Genomic DNA, 15,194 nt, shown 5'->3' with positions numbered 1-15,194 from the left:
CCGTAAACCACAGAGCTTCTCCATACCTCAACCACAGACGTGACAGCACAAGCAGAACACCAAACAATCCCACTAAAACTTTGCTTAATCTCTAACCCAGAAAGTGAAAAAGAGATACTGAGGAGGCTAGAGAAAGCTCAGCTCTGCCTCAGGATCTCCTGTCCCAGCAGCAGGTATGTGACTGTGACAGTGACTGTGAGGTCACTTCTGTCTCTGCACTTGATAGGGCAGCAGCAGGAACGTGTCACAGAAAGGGACTGGGAGGTTATTTGTGTCTGGAGGTGGCAGGTCACCCTTGACATAGACCTGGGATCTGCACTTTTGGGCTGACATCTGGCAGTGGCCCTGCTAGGCCAGCAGAAGGCACCTGCTTGGCATGCTGACTGGGGGATCCCCTCTGCCTCCAGAGCCAGGAGGACCCAGACACAAAGAAGGCCCCCAGATGGGTTGTCCTGTCCCTTCTGCTTGAGTCCATGACTGCACAGCAGGAGGCACAAGGCTTGGCTGTGTCGAGCCAAGAAGCTGCAAGGCCAGCAGCAGGCCCCTGGCTTGGAAGATGCTGCTGAGGTGACTTGTGTCTGCTTGGCTGAGAGGCCGCAAGGAGCCTGCTGGGTTGGGATGCCTACTTCAGGAGTGGTTTCCACCATGAAGATACCATACGAGCAGTGGTGTTTTCTCACAAGGAACCAGGCCAACTTTCTACAGAGCTGCCTTATGTGATATTTGTGTCCATGGCTATGGCTATTGTCTCTGCCACTAAACCTTTTTAAGAGACAGCTAATCATTAAAGCACCAGAGCCTAATTGACTCCTCGTGGGCTCATTTAATTGGTGATTCCAATTCCTTGGGCTGGGTCACTGTTAATGAGCTGGGCCGGTTTTGTGGGACAGAGAAAACACATTCAAGAAAGTCCCATGAAGCAGAGAGACAGCTGTGCCCAGGAGCAGCTCCTCTGCACAGCGCAGCAGGGATGGGGGCTCTGACTGCAGCTGACATGGGGAGAGCAGAGAAGGAGAGAGTGGCTGAAGGCAGTTGGCAGTTGGCAGTCGGAGGCTTCTGAGAGCTGCCTGCAGGAGAAACCTGCACAGCCCTTGACAAGGTAAGGGTCTGGCTGCAGGGCCATGCAGCTGCAGGTCCTGGAAGGGTCTCCTGCTGGATCTTGTTTCTGGGAGGGCAGTGGGCAATGCAGTAGGCTTTGAGAGTCCTGCTGGGTTGCAGTGCGAGGTGAGGAAGTCTGGCAGAAGCCCCTTGGAGTGCCCTATGCCAAGTGCCCTTGGACAGCAATGAGCAGAGTGGCCAAGCCTCCTCCAGACTCTGCAACGCTGCAGCTGGGATATGGGACACTCCAGCTTTCAGATATCCAGCTGTCTGTGGGGCATCCTCCTGGCTGCAGGCTGCTCTCCCGCAGGATGCAGCTCTCCTGTGGCATCCTTGTGTTATCCTGGTGCCCCAAGGAGAAGACACCTCCATGCTAACACCATGGCCTTGCGTCTTGATTGCTGTCTGTGGGAAGCTGCAATGACGTGAAATAAGGGCAATGACCTCTACACCTCATGCTACCAGGGAAGAGCTGAGAACTTGCTCACAATGCACAGACAAGGGGAGGTTTCTGTCCAGCTGCACTTGGAGTGGGGCTTCTCTGCTCTCAGCTGTCTCCTGTTCCTTCTCAGGGCAGCACTTGAGAGGGATGGTCTTCTAGCTCATAGAGGGGTAGCCCAGGGCAGCAGAGAGCAGGACTGATGGGCAGAGCTGCTCTGCTCAGTCTTCCCCAGAGGACAAGTCCTTTGCCTCTTGGCACCCACAGGATATCACCTGGAGTGTGGAAGTAATGTCAGGGAGTTCCACCATTCAATACCTCTCCTATGTGTTATACGGACAACTAGGATAAAATAAAGTGAGGAAAATAGTTGCAGCTTTGCTCCACAATCAGCTCAGTTGTTTGCAACAATACTGCAAAGCTCATTGGTCTGACGTTTTTCTGACTTTGAGTTATCCACCCTTCCGTTTTATTTCCTATTTTCCTCAGAGAAGTCTGTTCTAACATTGCTCTGCCTTCTCCTCTTCAACAGAGAAGCAAGTAGAAAGTCAGAGAATGCCCAACATCAGCTCTGTGAGTGAGTTCCTCCTGCTGGCATTTGCAGACACACGCGAGCTGCAGCTCCTGCACTTCGCGCTCTTCCTGGGCATCTACCTGGCTGCCCTCCTGGGCAACGGCCTCATCCTCAGCGCCGTAGCCTGCCACCACCGCCTCCACACCCCCATGTACTTCTTCCTCCTCAACCTCGCCCTCCTCGACCTGGGCTGCATCTCCACGACTCTGCCCAAAGCCATGGCCAATGCCCTCTGGAACACCAGGGCCATCTCCGATCAAGGATGTGCTGCCCAACTACTTTTTTAATTTTTTTTCTTTGATGCAGAGTTTTCCCTTCTCACCGTCATGGCCTACGACCGCTACGTTGCCATCTGCAAGCCCCTGCACTACGGGAGCCTCCTGGGCAGCAGAGCTTGTGCCCAGATGGCAGCAGCTGCCTGGGGCAGTGGTTTTCTCAATGCTGTCCTGCACACAGCCACTACATTTTCCCTGCCCTTCTGCCATGGCAATGCTTTGGACCAGTTCTTCTGTGAAATCCCCCACATCCTCAAGCTCTCCTGCTCAGATTCCTATCTCAGAGAAGTTTGGGCAATTCTGTTTAGCATTTTGTTAGCATTTGGTTTCTTTGTTTTCATTGAGGCATCCTATGTGCAGATCTTCAGGGTTGTGCTGAGGATGCCCTCTGAGCAGGGCCGGCACAAAGCCTTTTCCACGTGCCTCCCTCACCTGTGTGTCACCTCCCTGATGATCAGCACTGCCATGTTTGCCTACCTGAAGTCCCCCTCCATCTCCTCCCCATCCCTGGACCTGGTGGTCACTCTTCTGTACTCAGTGGTTCCTCCAGTAGTGAACCCCCTCATCTACAGCTTGAGGAACCGGGAGCTAAGGGATTCCATCAGGACTCTACTTGAGGACACACATCTTCAGCAAATTCACCTATAATACTATCCCTAATATTAGAAATCCCAGCTCTTCTTAGAAAGAAAATAATATGATGTCTTCTATTATTAAATGTCTGTATTATTATTTTCTCTCATTATTACACATTTGATTAACTATTATTCCTAGCCCCCTACAAGTCAATTATTTTTCTGTAGAAGATGGCTTCCTGTGTAGATAAACCTAATAAGAAAGCCATCAGGAATTCATGGCTCTGAGCTGCCATTTCTTCCCATCTCCTCTGGAGCTGGGGGAACAGCCCCAGCACGCAGGAGGTGCTCAGGGCCAAGAGTCCAGCTGCCACATGGAGGAGCAGCCCCGGTGGCCCTCGGGGCTGCCCCTCACTGCCCGCTGGGCTCTGCCTCTCTGCTGCCTTCGGGTCGGGGCTGCTGCTTCCCTGGAGCCATGGCCATGGCCAGCAGCAGGACGTGGCCTTTTCCCTGCTGCTCTCTTTTGGCTTCCACATTGTGCTTTTTTTCTGGGTTAGACCTGATATCTCCTGTACCTTGGTGACAGTCCTGTTGTCTCTGCAGTGGCATCCCTGTGGCTGCAGGCAGCAGCAGGCACTGTGCAGCCCTGGGTCACAGCTGCCTCCCTGCTAACACCACAGTAAAAAGAAGGGCTGCTGAGAGCAAACCCAGAAGTCTGGACACCTCTTCGAAATGTGCTATCAGGAACACAGCCAAGGGGTTGCTCCCTGCTCTTCTCTATTCTGGGGTTTTGTCATAGAGTGAAGGACACAGGATGAAAGTGCCAGGGTGGTCCCTGAGGAACCAAGGGCAGCACTCAGAGCTCCTGTTATGGCAGAACTTGCCTAAGGACATGACAGCTGATCTTAAACTTATCTGCATGGGACTACACCTCCTGCAGCGGGGTTGACAGCCAATGCCAACCTGGAGAGGAATCTGGATCTGCCAGGAGAAGTCAGGGGGTCTCCAGGGACAGGGTGCTCAGTGGGTAGTGATTAGAACCACATAAAATGACCGTGCAAGGTAGTGTCTGGTAACAATCAAGGTGAATCTGAGGAGTGCATGGGCAACTCACACTGCTCAGGCTGGGTCAGCTGTCACTGCAGGTTCTCCTCCCAGCCTCTTGCCCACCTGCAGCCAACTGACTCCTGGGGCAGAGTGAGACGCAGAGAAGGCCTTGATGCTGTGCAAGCACTGCTCAGGAACAGCGATCAGAACCATGGGTGACCAACACTGCTCTGGTCACATATCAAAAACACAGCACCACACAGCCTGATCTGCAGAGAGAAACACCGTACCAGCCATTCTTTGTCCCCACAATGGATGAGACGCTCTGGAAGGAGCACGGAAGGTGCTAATAAGCACTAGGACAATTGAGGAAGAACAAAGGCCCTTGTGAAGGGTGACTGAGTGCCACCTGAGAGGCAGTGCTGGGCAGTGGGGAGGGCCAGGAGAAAGACTTGTGAGAAGGCTGTGAGAAACAAGGAAATCCATGGCTTTTGCAGATCCTTAAAGTCCTGCCTGAGTCCCCAGATGGAAAGCAATCTACGTCTGTGGGTTGACGAGAAGGAAGTCATGAGTCCCAGGTGGGGGACAGGGCTGAAGGTCCCTGCGTGAAGCTGGGCTGATGGAGAAGTGTTCACCTTGCATGTGTGCCTCAGCCTGGGAGCAGGAGCCTGCCCGTGGTGCAGGATGGCTGGGCTGTGCTCAGCCATGCCCCAGGAGATGACCTTGCTCTCTTCCTCCCCACCACTCCCCACGTGGGGCAGGCCCTCCGGAAACACCCCTGAGCCTGGAGATGCACCAACCTGCTGATGTGAGGTGCCAGTAGTGCAGGGGAAGAGGGGAGGCTTGGAGAGACACACGGGGGCTGTGGACAAGAGTGGTGTGGCCTGGGGAAGTGAGGGCCTGGGAAAAGTTACCCTGGAGCCATAGGAGCCATTCTGGAAAGAAAACTTGTAGGCAGGAATCACACTTTTGTGGCACTGCAGAGCTGCTGGGCACATTGTGCAGGGTGCTCTGAAGGACTTTTGTGTCCTTTTCCATCGTGTCTTAAGTGACGTTTTTCTCAGGAATAGAGTAGCCAACAGAGCACTGACAGATAGTCTAAGATCATGAAAGGCATCATAAGCATGCCCCTAAAAAGATAACTGACATGGGGAAATCAGGAGAAGCCTGGCCAGGAGAAATGTGACACTGAGAGAAGGGAATAGGGGCTTGGCCAGCCGAAATTAAGCATTTTGTAGAAGTAAGAGGGTTCAGGTTATGCTGATGCGGCTGTAACTGTGACTTTAAATAGTCATATGAGGCTATTCCCAAGCTTCAACCTGTAATCTTATTTCCTAAACCTAAATGTTACTCAGCACCCTGACAGGAATCCACTACTCTAATGACTGACCTCAAAGTATCCCTTGAAGACAAAACTCAGCCCATAGCCGCTTCCCCTAGCTCTTTTTCTCTTAATCACTCTGATCTCTGTCCTTAATACTAGCATTAAAATGGTCCGTGTAACACTATAAATCTGCTTAAGAGACCTAAACAAAAGCCCTAACTCCAAATAAATGTGAGGGGCCATGGATCTGATCAGCTTGTGGGCCACGAGGAGGAGATGGGTGGGAATGCTGTGAGGAGCTCAGCTCTGCCTCAGGATCTCCTGCCCCAGCAGGAGCAATGTGACTGTGGCAGGGACTGTGAGGTCACTTCTGTCTCTGCACTTGATAGGGCAGCAGCAGGAACATGTCACGGAAAAGCACTGTGAGGTCACTTGTGTCTGGAGGTGGCAGGTCACACTTGACTTCTCCCTGGGAGCTGCACTTTTGGGCTGACATCTGGCAGTGGCCCTGCTAGGCCAGCGGAAGACACCTGCTTGGCATGCTGACTGGGGGATCCCCTCTGCCTCCAGAGCCAGGAGGACCCAGGCAGGAAGAAGGCCCCCAGATGGGTTGTCCTGTCCCTTCTGCTTGAGTCCATGACTGCACAGCAGCAGGCACAAGGCTTGGCTGTGTCTAGCCAAGAAGCTGCAAGGCCAGCAGCAGGCCCCTGGCTTGGAAGCTGCTGCTGAGGTGACTTGTGTCTGGTTGGCTGAGAGGCCGCAAGGAGCCTGCTGGGTTGGGATGCCTACTGCAGGAGTGGTTTCCACCCTGATGGAGCTTTCTTTGGTAGTAGGAAAGAGCAGGAGAGAAAAAGTTGCCACAAAGTGTGCCCTGGAAGGTTGGCGCTGGCCTTTAGGAGGAAGAAATGTCCCTCAAAGGGTCGTGCTGTAGTGCCACAGGTCACCCTTTGATCAGACCCTGGCTTTGTCTTTCAAGGAACAGCTGGTGAGGGTTGACGAGACATGGGAGAAAGCAAGGGATGACAGCAAAGTGGTGAACAGTGATGGGTGTATGAAGACTTCAAGGAAATAGGACAAATTGTGGGACAGCATAGGAAAAGCTACAGAGGAGAAGGCAGAGGGTTCTGTCAAGAACGGAAGGTCCCAACAGCCCTGAAGGTTTTGTCGTCTTGGCTAGAGCTTATGAGGAGAGATGTTATACTCGTTGCAATGGGGCTTCATTGATTCCTTGCAACCCTGTGCAGCACCTCAGAGGTGTCATAGCACTGTTCTTCTCATGGCATCACACTGCCCACCACAGCCCACAGACCCCAGCAAGAGCCTTGCGCCAGACATAGGGGTGCAGGATCTCCCCTCCCAGTGTCTCGGGCCAACCCTTGGCCCTTCTGCATCACCAAAACCAACCAAGACTTTTCTCAGCACAGTGCTTTGCCTCTCTGTAACCATGGCCTCCAATTATCTGCCCTAACAAGGCCCTGGGGAGGCTTTGTTAGTAACAGCCCTCAGTGGGGCCCATTAATACTCCAAGTCACTTCAAAGTTTTCTTCTGACTTTACTTTCTCTAGCAGTTGCATCATTCACCTCTCAGTACCTGAGCTTCATAGACTGAGCACCAAAATACACCATGGAACTCATTAAAATGCAGAAACTCCTAACATCTCTTTGATAGTTTTCTTCAAGCCTTCACGCCTTGTGCAGCTAATTGCAGAGCTTGCAAGATGTAGTTAAGGAAGAAGATTTCAAAGAGCAACCAATAAATAGATTTTCTTGTTTCAAAGGCTGAATTTTGCTGCATTTCAGTTTTGAACCTCATTCTCCTATTGCTATTCATCCAGGGTGACTTCTTTGGAGACCTTCATTGGGAGGAAGAGCAGAGTGTGCTGGTCTGACAGCTCCACTGCCAGCAGTGGTCTTTGTCCCTGTAAGTGCAGCCCAGCCCAGCACATGAAACCCTTTCTAAGATAAAACAGGGATGTGTTCAGAAAATAATAAACTAAACATAAACTAAACATAAACTAAACTAAACTAAACTAAACTAAAATAAAATAAAATAAAATTGAAATGACCATTGGATACTGAGAAATTTAGCCTGAATTTCAGTAGACACCTGGACATCCATGGACTATCTTGGATCATCTGTGGAAAACTCAGAGTGAAAAATAAATATGTCTTTATTGGCTGTAGATGTACCCATGAGCCTGGCCTCATTGGGGAAATTGTCCCCTTCCAGACACAGAATCCTCAGTTGAGTAAAGTGAAAAGACCTGCCATGTCAATGGAGTAGGGCAAAATCCTACTTCCTGTGCTATAGATGCAGAAGGCAAAAAGAATTGCATTGTGCCTGACACTACTCTGGGACGTGTAACCCAGGTCAGGCAACTTTACCTTAGTGCTGACAAGTCCATCGCTAAACCATGCTCCCAAGCTCTACATCTACCCCTTGGCTCTCCAGTCGATGACCCAGCTCATGGATGGCAATCAGGGAGTCTCGGTTAGTGCAACGCTGCCTCACGTGTGCCACCATGGTAGCCATTGGCACCTGCTGTTCTTCAACCCTCAGCAAACCCCCAACAGAAGGATTCTGTGGAAGGCCAAGCAAGGTAGACTCCAAGACAGTTAACTGTTGGGATCCCCCTGTCACTCCAGAAACACAGGTGGGTTCCACCTCTTTCTAGCTTGATGGCATTAGGGTACACTGTGCACCGGTGTCCAGTAGAGCCTGATACATTTGTGGGTCTGATGTGCCAGGCCATTAAATATACCCAGTCCAATAAGCCCGATTCTCCCTTTCCTCCCTGCTTCCCCCTGGCTTGAAGCAGGACATTTCTAGTCCTGCTCATAGTATTCATTACTGTGTCTGGTAGATGGCCCAATGGAAACACGTGCTGCCATAGCACAGTATTCCATGGGGCAAGGGAATGGAGCCGACAGTCAAGGGACACATTTGGGTGTGGAAGGTGGGGCCCAGCAGAGATAAGGAGTCAAGAAAGTGAGCTGGGGAAGGCCAGGAGAACCAGTCCAAGGGGTGGTGCTGCTTGTGAGGACACATTTGTGGCAGCAGCCTGAGTGGGCAGCAGCTGTGCGCAGGCGAGGGGAGGCCAGGAAGCGCATGCCAAGAGCGCTGCTGCCAGCAGAGCCAAGGCCGGGGCCGAGCCCAAGGGCAGAGGCAGGCCCAGGGCAGGGGGCTGCAAGGGCCATGCTGAGCTCCCTGCCCCTGCAGCAGCCGCCCTGGCCCTCGGCCTCCTCTCCCCTACCCCTGCAGCTCTGGGCTCCCTTGGCGCAGCCCTGGCTCTGCAGCACCAAGCCCTGCTGGGAGCCCTCCCCTGAATGCTGCCACCGCTCCCTGATGCTGCTGTTGCCCTCTGCCGGGCACTGCCCAACCCAGCCCAGCCCCTGCCCACCTCTCCCCACCTCCCTGCCCTCTCCTCAGCACAGCAGCCCAGGCTGTGCTGGCCCCAGGGCAGTGTCCAGTGCAGGCTGCTGCAGGGCTCTGGGCACGTCCACCACAGCCCCAGCCCCTCGCAAGGCACCGCAGCTGCTGGCACAAAGGCAGCTCTGGGCCTCTTTAGTGTCTCCTGGGCTGGGGCCAACTGTGGTGATGCTGGTCCATTATGCTGCTGGTCCATTAAGCTTTTCCTGCGAGACCCATTGGCTCTAGTCCTGGAAGCAGCATTGGAAGAGGCCTCCAGGTTTCTGGGTTTTCCGTGAGCAGCCCCTTGCATTATTGTTGTGCTGGCAGGGAGGCCAGCAGTGACCCAGGGCTGCACAGTGCCTGCTGCTGCCTGCAGGGATTGGGATGCCACTGCAGAGACAACAGGACTGTCACCAAGGTAGTCAAGATCTCAGGGCTAACCCAAACACAGGAGCGCAAGAGAACAAACTGGAGGCCAAAAGAGAGCACCAGTGAAAAGCCACTTCCTCCTGCTGGCCATGGCCATGGCTCCAGGGAAGCAGCAGCCCCGACCCAAAGGCAACAGTGAGGCAGAGCCGGGGCTGCTCCTGCATGTATCAGCTGGGCTCTTGGCCCTGAGCCCCTCCTGTGTGCTGGGGCTGCTCCCCCAGCTCCAGAGGAGATGGGAAGAGATATCAGCTCAGACCAGTGAGGTTCTCATGCATTTTTTTATTGTCTATATCTACCGAGGAAGCCTAGTTTTATAAGTAAATTAAATTACCTGATCAAAGTAATTAAAATAATAAACAGGCAGGCTGCTAAGATTAATATTTAACTGAAAATGTTATCATGTGTTTGCTAAACTAGTTCTAAAGTATATTAGAAATGAAAGATTATCTCAACTCTTTTTGGATATGCTAGAAGAATGAATAAATTGATGAGAACTTTAGTGATGCTTTAACAAATGTTTAAATTGTTTGTTTATAACATCCTTCAATTCCTGGTTCCTCATGCTGTAGATGAGGGGGTTCACTGCTGGAGGCACCGCCGAGTATAAAAATGACACCACCAGGTCCAGGGATGGGAACGAGTTTGAAGGGCGCTTCAGAGAGGCAGACGTGCCAGTGCTGACAAACAGGGAGACCACGGCCAGGTGAGGGAGGCAAGTGGAAAAGGCTTTGTGCCGGCCCTGCTCAGAGGGCATCCTCAGCACGGCCCTGAAGATCTGCACATAGGACAGCACAATGAAAACAAAACAACCAAGGACTAAAGAAACAGTAAAGACAAGTGCCCCGACTTCCCTGAGGTCATCTGAGCAGGAGAGTTTGATGATCTGGGGGATTTCACAGAAGAACTGGTCCACAGCATTGCCTTGGCAGAGGGGCAGGGAAAATGTAGTGGCCGTGTGCAGGACAGCATTGAGAAAGCCACTGCCCCAGGCAGCTGCTGCCATCTGGGCACAAGCTCTGCTGCCCAGGAGGCTCCCGTAGTGCAGGGGCTTGCAGATGGCAACGTAGCGGTCATAGGACATGATGGTGAGAAGGAAATATTCCGCTGCAACCAGGAAGAAGAAAAAGAAGACCTGTGAAGCACAGCCTTGATAGGAGATGGCCCTGGTGTCCCAGAGGGCATTGGCCATGGCTTTGGGCAGAGTGGTGGAGATGCAGCCCAGGTCGAGGAGGGCGAGGTTGAGGAGGAAGAAGTACATGGGGGTGTGGAGGCGGTGGTGGCAGGCTACGGCACTGAGGATGAGGCTGTTGCCCAGGAGGGCAGCCAGGTAGATGCCCAGGAAGAGCGCAAAGTGCAGGAGCTGCAGCTCGCGTGTGTCTGCGAATGCCAGCAGGAGGAACTCACTGACTGAACTGCTGTTGGGCATTTGATGGTTCTGGCCATGGGTTACTGCCCAAGGATTAAAAAAGCTTTAATAAATAAGAAGACATACCTCAGATAAACTTCTAACATTTCTCACATAACTGCCCTGAAAAACCTTTTTGTCAGGCATTTACCAGGTCCCTTTCATATGCTCTTCTTGATGCTGCCTGAGGGTGTCCCTGGGAGCAAGGGACCCTGCTCTGGGCAAGGAGTCAGTCCTGCCCCACAACCAGAGGTAAAGAGGAAGATGGGGTATTCTCAGATTCAATCCGCTGATAATAAAGAGCTTTTCAATTTTGTTGCTCCCAACTCACCCAGCTGTGGAGCAGGTCTGCGGGAATTTATTTTTGTATTTTCTGTCTAACTGCCTACCCAACCCTGTTTTCTAAGGCATAAATAAATCCTGGGCATTTCAAATGAAAATTTGTGTATCCTCAGACAAAAGAGTCCCTTCAGAGTTTCATTTAGAGACAATTTTGAGCCATGCTTAGGCTCATTTGGCCTGTGCTGGCATTTATTGAGCTACAGAAGTATTGCACTGGTAGGTTCATGGAGACATGGAGTCACAGATTATCCCAGGTTGGAAGGGGCCTACAAGGATATTCAAATCCAACCGATATAGAGTATTCTAATACTACGGAATAGAGTAGCCAACAGAGGAGAGACAGGTACTCTGATATAACGACAACCATCAGAAAGCTGATCCCAGTTAGTTGACTGCTATGGAGAGGTCAGGAGTAGCCTGGCCAGGAGAGATGTCAGATAGGGGTACAGGAAGAAGAAGTGAAGAGGAGCTTGGAACCTTACCTTTGTAGAGGTAAGATGGTTCATGCAATGTTGATGCTGCTCTAACACTGACTTCAGACATTCTTGTAGGGCTTGTAAACTATTTTCAAAAATAACAATAATCCTTAAACCTAAACATTAGTGCAACTTCCTGACAGGAATCCACTATTATAAAACAGAACTCAAAATACCACCTGAAGAAAAACTCAGCCCATAGCCCCCTTTTCTTCCCTTTACTCTCTTGCTCACCCTAATCCCTGCCCTTATCACTAACATTAAAATGCTCAGTTTATCCCTAGTCTTCTCACCAGACTTAAACAAAACCCTAAACCTTAATGCTTGCCCATACTGTAACCAGAAACATGACACCACAAACAGAACACAAAATCTTCCAACATAAACTTTGCTTAATCTCTAACACAGAATGGTAAAATCTACTCCCTACGATACAATAGAGAGGTGAGCTCTGCCTCAGGATCTCCTGCCCCAGCAGCAGGAATGTGACTGTGTAAGGGACTGTGAGGTCACTTCTGTCTCTGCACTTGATAGGGCAGCAGCAGGAACATGTCACAGAAAGGGACTGTGAGGTAGCTTGTGTCTGGAGGTGGCAGGTCAGCCTTGCCTTCTCCCTGTCAGCCCTTCTTTTGGGCTGACATCTGGCAGTGGCCCTGCTAGGCCAGCAGAAGGCACCTGCTTGGCATGCTGACTGGGGGATCCCCTCTGCCTCCAGACCCAGGACGACCCAGGCAGAAAGAAGGCCCCAACATGGGTTGTCCTGTCCCTTCTGCCTGAGTCCATGACTGCACAGCAGCAGGCACAAGGCTTGGTTGTGTCTCCACAAGAAGCTGCAAGGCCAGCAGCAGGCCCCTGTCTTGGAAGCTGCTGCTGAGGTGACTTGTGTCTGCTTGGCTGAGAGGCCGCAAGGAGCCTGCTGGGTTGGGATGCCTACTTCAGGAGTGGTTTCCACTACAAGGATGCCATACGAGCAGTTGTGCCTTATCACCAGGAACCAGGCCAGCTTCCTACAGAGCTGACTTATGAGATATTTGGGTCCATGGCTATGGCTATTGTCTCTGCCACTAAAGCTTTTGAGGAGACAGATAATCATTAAAGCACCAGATCCTAATTGGCTTCTCATGGGCTCATCAGCAAAGCCACCAGAGTGGTGATTATAATACCTTGGGCTAGGCCTCTGCTGCTGAGCTGGGCCGGGCTCCTGGGACATGAGAAAACACATTTGAGAAAGTCCCATGAAGCTGAGAGACAGCTGTGCCCAGGAGCAACTCCTCTGCACAGCGCAGCAGGAAAGAGGCACAGAGGCACAGACACAGAGAGAAGAAAAGGAGAGAGGGGCTGAAGGCAGTTGGCAGCGGGAGGATGCTGAGAGCTGCCTGCAGGAGAAACCTGCACAGCCCTTGACAAGGGAAGGGTCTGGCTGCAGGGCCATGCAGCTGCAGGTACTGGAGGGGTCTCCTTCTGCTGGGTCTTGTTTCTGGGAGGGCAGTGGGCAGTGCAGTAGTCTTTGAGAGTCCTGCTGGGTTGCAGTGCGAGGTGAGGAAGTCTGGCAGAAGCTCCTTGGAGTGTCATAACCTAGCTACCCCTGGTCAGATAAGACAGGGGTGGCTAGAACACTGCAGGAGTGCAGCTAGGATATTGGCACACACAAGCTTGCAGATATCCAGCTCTGTCTGTGGGGCATCCTCCTGGGCTGCAGGGCTCTCCCGCAGGATGCAGCTCTCTTGTGGCTTCCTTGTGTTATCCAGGTGCCCCAAGGAGAAGACACCTCCTTGCTAAGGCCATGTCCGTGCTTCTGGATGGCTGTCTGTGGGCAGCTGGTTTGAGGCTTCTGCACTCCTATCTAGGAGGGAAGAGCTGAGATCCTGATCACACACCTGGAGATAAGGTGAGGATTCCGTCCATCTGCCTTTTGAGTCGGGCTTCTCTGCTCTCAGCTGTCTCCAGTTTCTTCTCGTGCCCAAGCTCACTGCTAGGCAGATCTGCTCTGCTCAGTCTTCACCAAGGGACAGTCCTTTTGCCTCCCGGCATCCGCAGGATTTCACCAGGAGCACACATATCAAGTCACAGAGTTCAACCATCCAATAATTCACCTAAGCGTTACAGGGGCAACCGAATAACATTAAAGCAAGTAAAACACTGCAGCTCTGCTCTGCATTCAGATGAGTTGTTTGCAAGAAAACTCTGCAAACTCATTGACCTGACAAGTGGACTGAACTTGAGTTTCCCCAACGTTCCTGATTCCCTCCTGCAGCAGGTAGGACTCCTCTGCAGCCCACAGCAGCCCCTGCACCCAGTGCCACTGTCAGCCAGCACCAGCCACAACTCAAGCAGGAGAGCTGCAGAAAGGTTCTGCTGCAAAGAGAAAGGCTCTGTTTGGGGGTTCTCTAAGACTTGTAATAGGTTTTCCTCATCCAAATCAGTTCTAAATTTGCTATAATTTTTTCTCCCCAACAGAGAATGTCAGAAAATGCCCAACATCAGCTCTGTGAGCGAGTTCCTGCTGCTGGCATTCGCAGACACGCGCGAGCTGCAGCTCCTGCACTTTGCGCTCTTCCTGGGCATCTACCTGGCTGCCCTCCTGGACAATGGCCTCATCCTCAGCGCCGTAGCCTGCCACCACCGCCTCCACACCCCCATGTACTTCTTCCTCCTCAACCTCGCCCTCCTCGACCTGGGCTGCATCTCCACCACTCTGCCCAAAGCCATGGCCAATGCCCTCTGGGACACCAGGGCCATCTCCTATCAAGGATGTGTTGCACAGGTCTTCCTTTTAATTTTTCTGATTCGAGCAGAGTATTCCCTTCTCACTGTCATGGCCTATGACCGCTACGTTGCCATCTGCAAGCCCCTGCACTACGGGAGCCTCCTGGGTAGCAGAGCTTGTGCCCAGATGGCAGCAGCTGCCTGGGGCAGTGGCTTTCTCGATGCTGTCCTGCACACGGCCAACACATTTTCCCTGCCCCTCTGCCAAGGCAATGTTTTGGACCAGTTCTTCTGTGAAATCCCCCAGATCCTCAAGCTCTCCTGCTCACATGCCTACCTCAGGGAAATTTTGTCTCTTGTGTTTAGTGTTATTTTAGGCTTTGGTTGTTTTGTTTTCATTGTGTTGTCCTATGTGCAGATCTTCAGGGCAGTGCTGAGGATGCCCTCTGATCAGAGCAAGCACAAAGCCTTTTCCACGTGCCTCCCTCACCTGGCCGTGGTCTCCCTGATGGTTAGCACTGGCATGTTTGCCTACCTGAAGCCCCCCTCTGTCTTCTCCCCAACCGTCGACCTGGTGGTGGCATTTCTGTACTCAGTGGTACCTCCAGCACTGAACCCCCTCATCTACAGCATGAGAAACAAGGACCTAAAGTATGGAGTGAAGAGACTGTTCCTATACATGCTTCTTAAGCATCAATAATGTATTTATAATATATAATCATAATTATTTGAAATTATTGTTATTCATGGATGTTAGGAAGAACTTCTTTACTGAAAGGGTTGTTAGGCACTGGAACAGGCTGCCCAGGGAAGTGGTGGAGTCACCATGCATGGAAGTCTGCAAAAGACGTTTAGATGTAGAGCTTAGGGATATGGTTTAGTGGGGACTGTTAGTGTTAGGTCAGAGGTTGGACTCGATGATCTTGAGGTCTCTTCCAACCTAGAAATTCTGTGATTCTGTGATTCTGTGATGTCATTTTATTTTTATCATTATTTCACTAATATCATTCTTAGCATCCTGCCTGTTAATTAATTTATTTACTTTTACCAAATCATCTAATGTACCCATAGTACTAGTCCTCCAGTGTAAAT

The sequence above is a fragment of the Anas acuta genome, chromosome W (genome assembly GCF_963932015.1).
Source record: "Anas acuta chromosome W, bAnaAcu1.1, whole genome shotgun sequence".
In the NCBI taxonomy this organism is placed as follows: domain Eukaryota; kingdom Metazoa; phylum Chordata; class Aves; order Anseriformes; family Anatidae; genus Anas; species Anas acuta.
The sequence above is the reverse complement of the archived record's forward strand: the minus strand, read 5'-3'. Positions refer to the sequence as shown.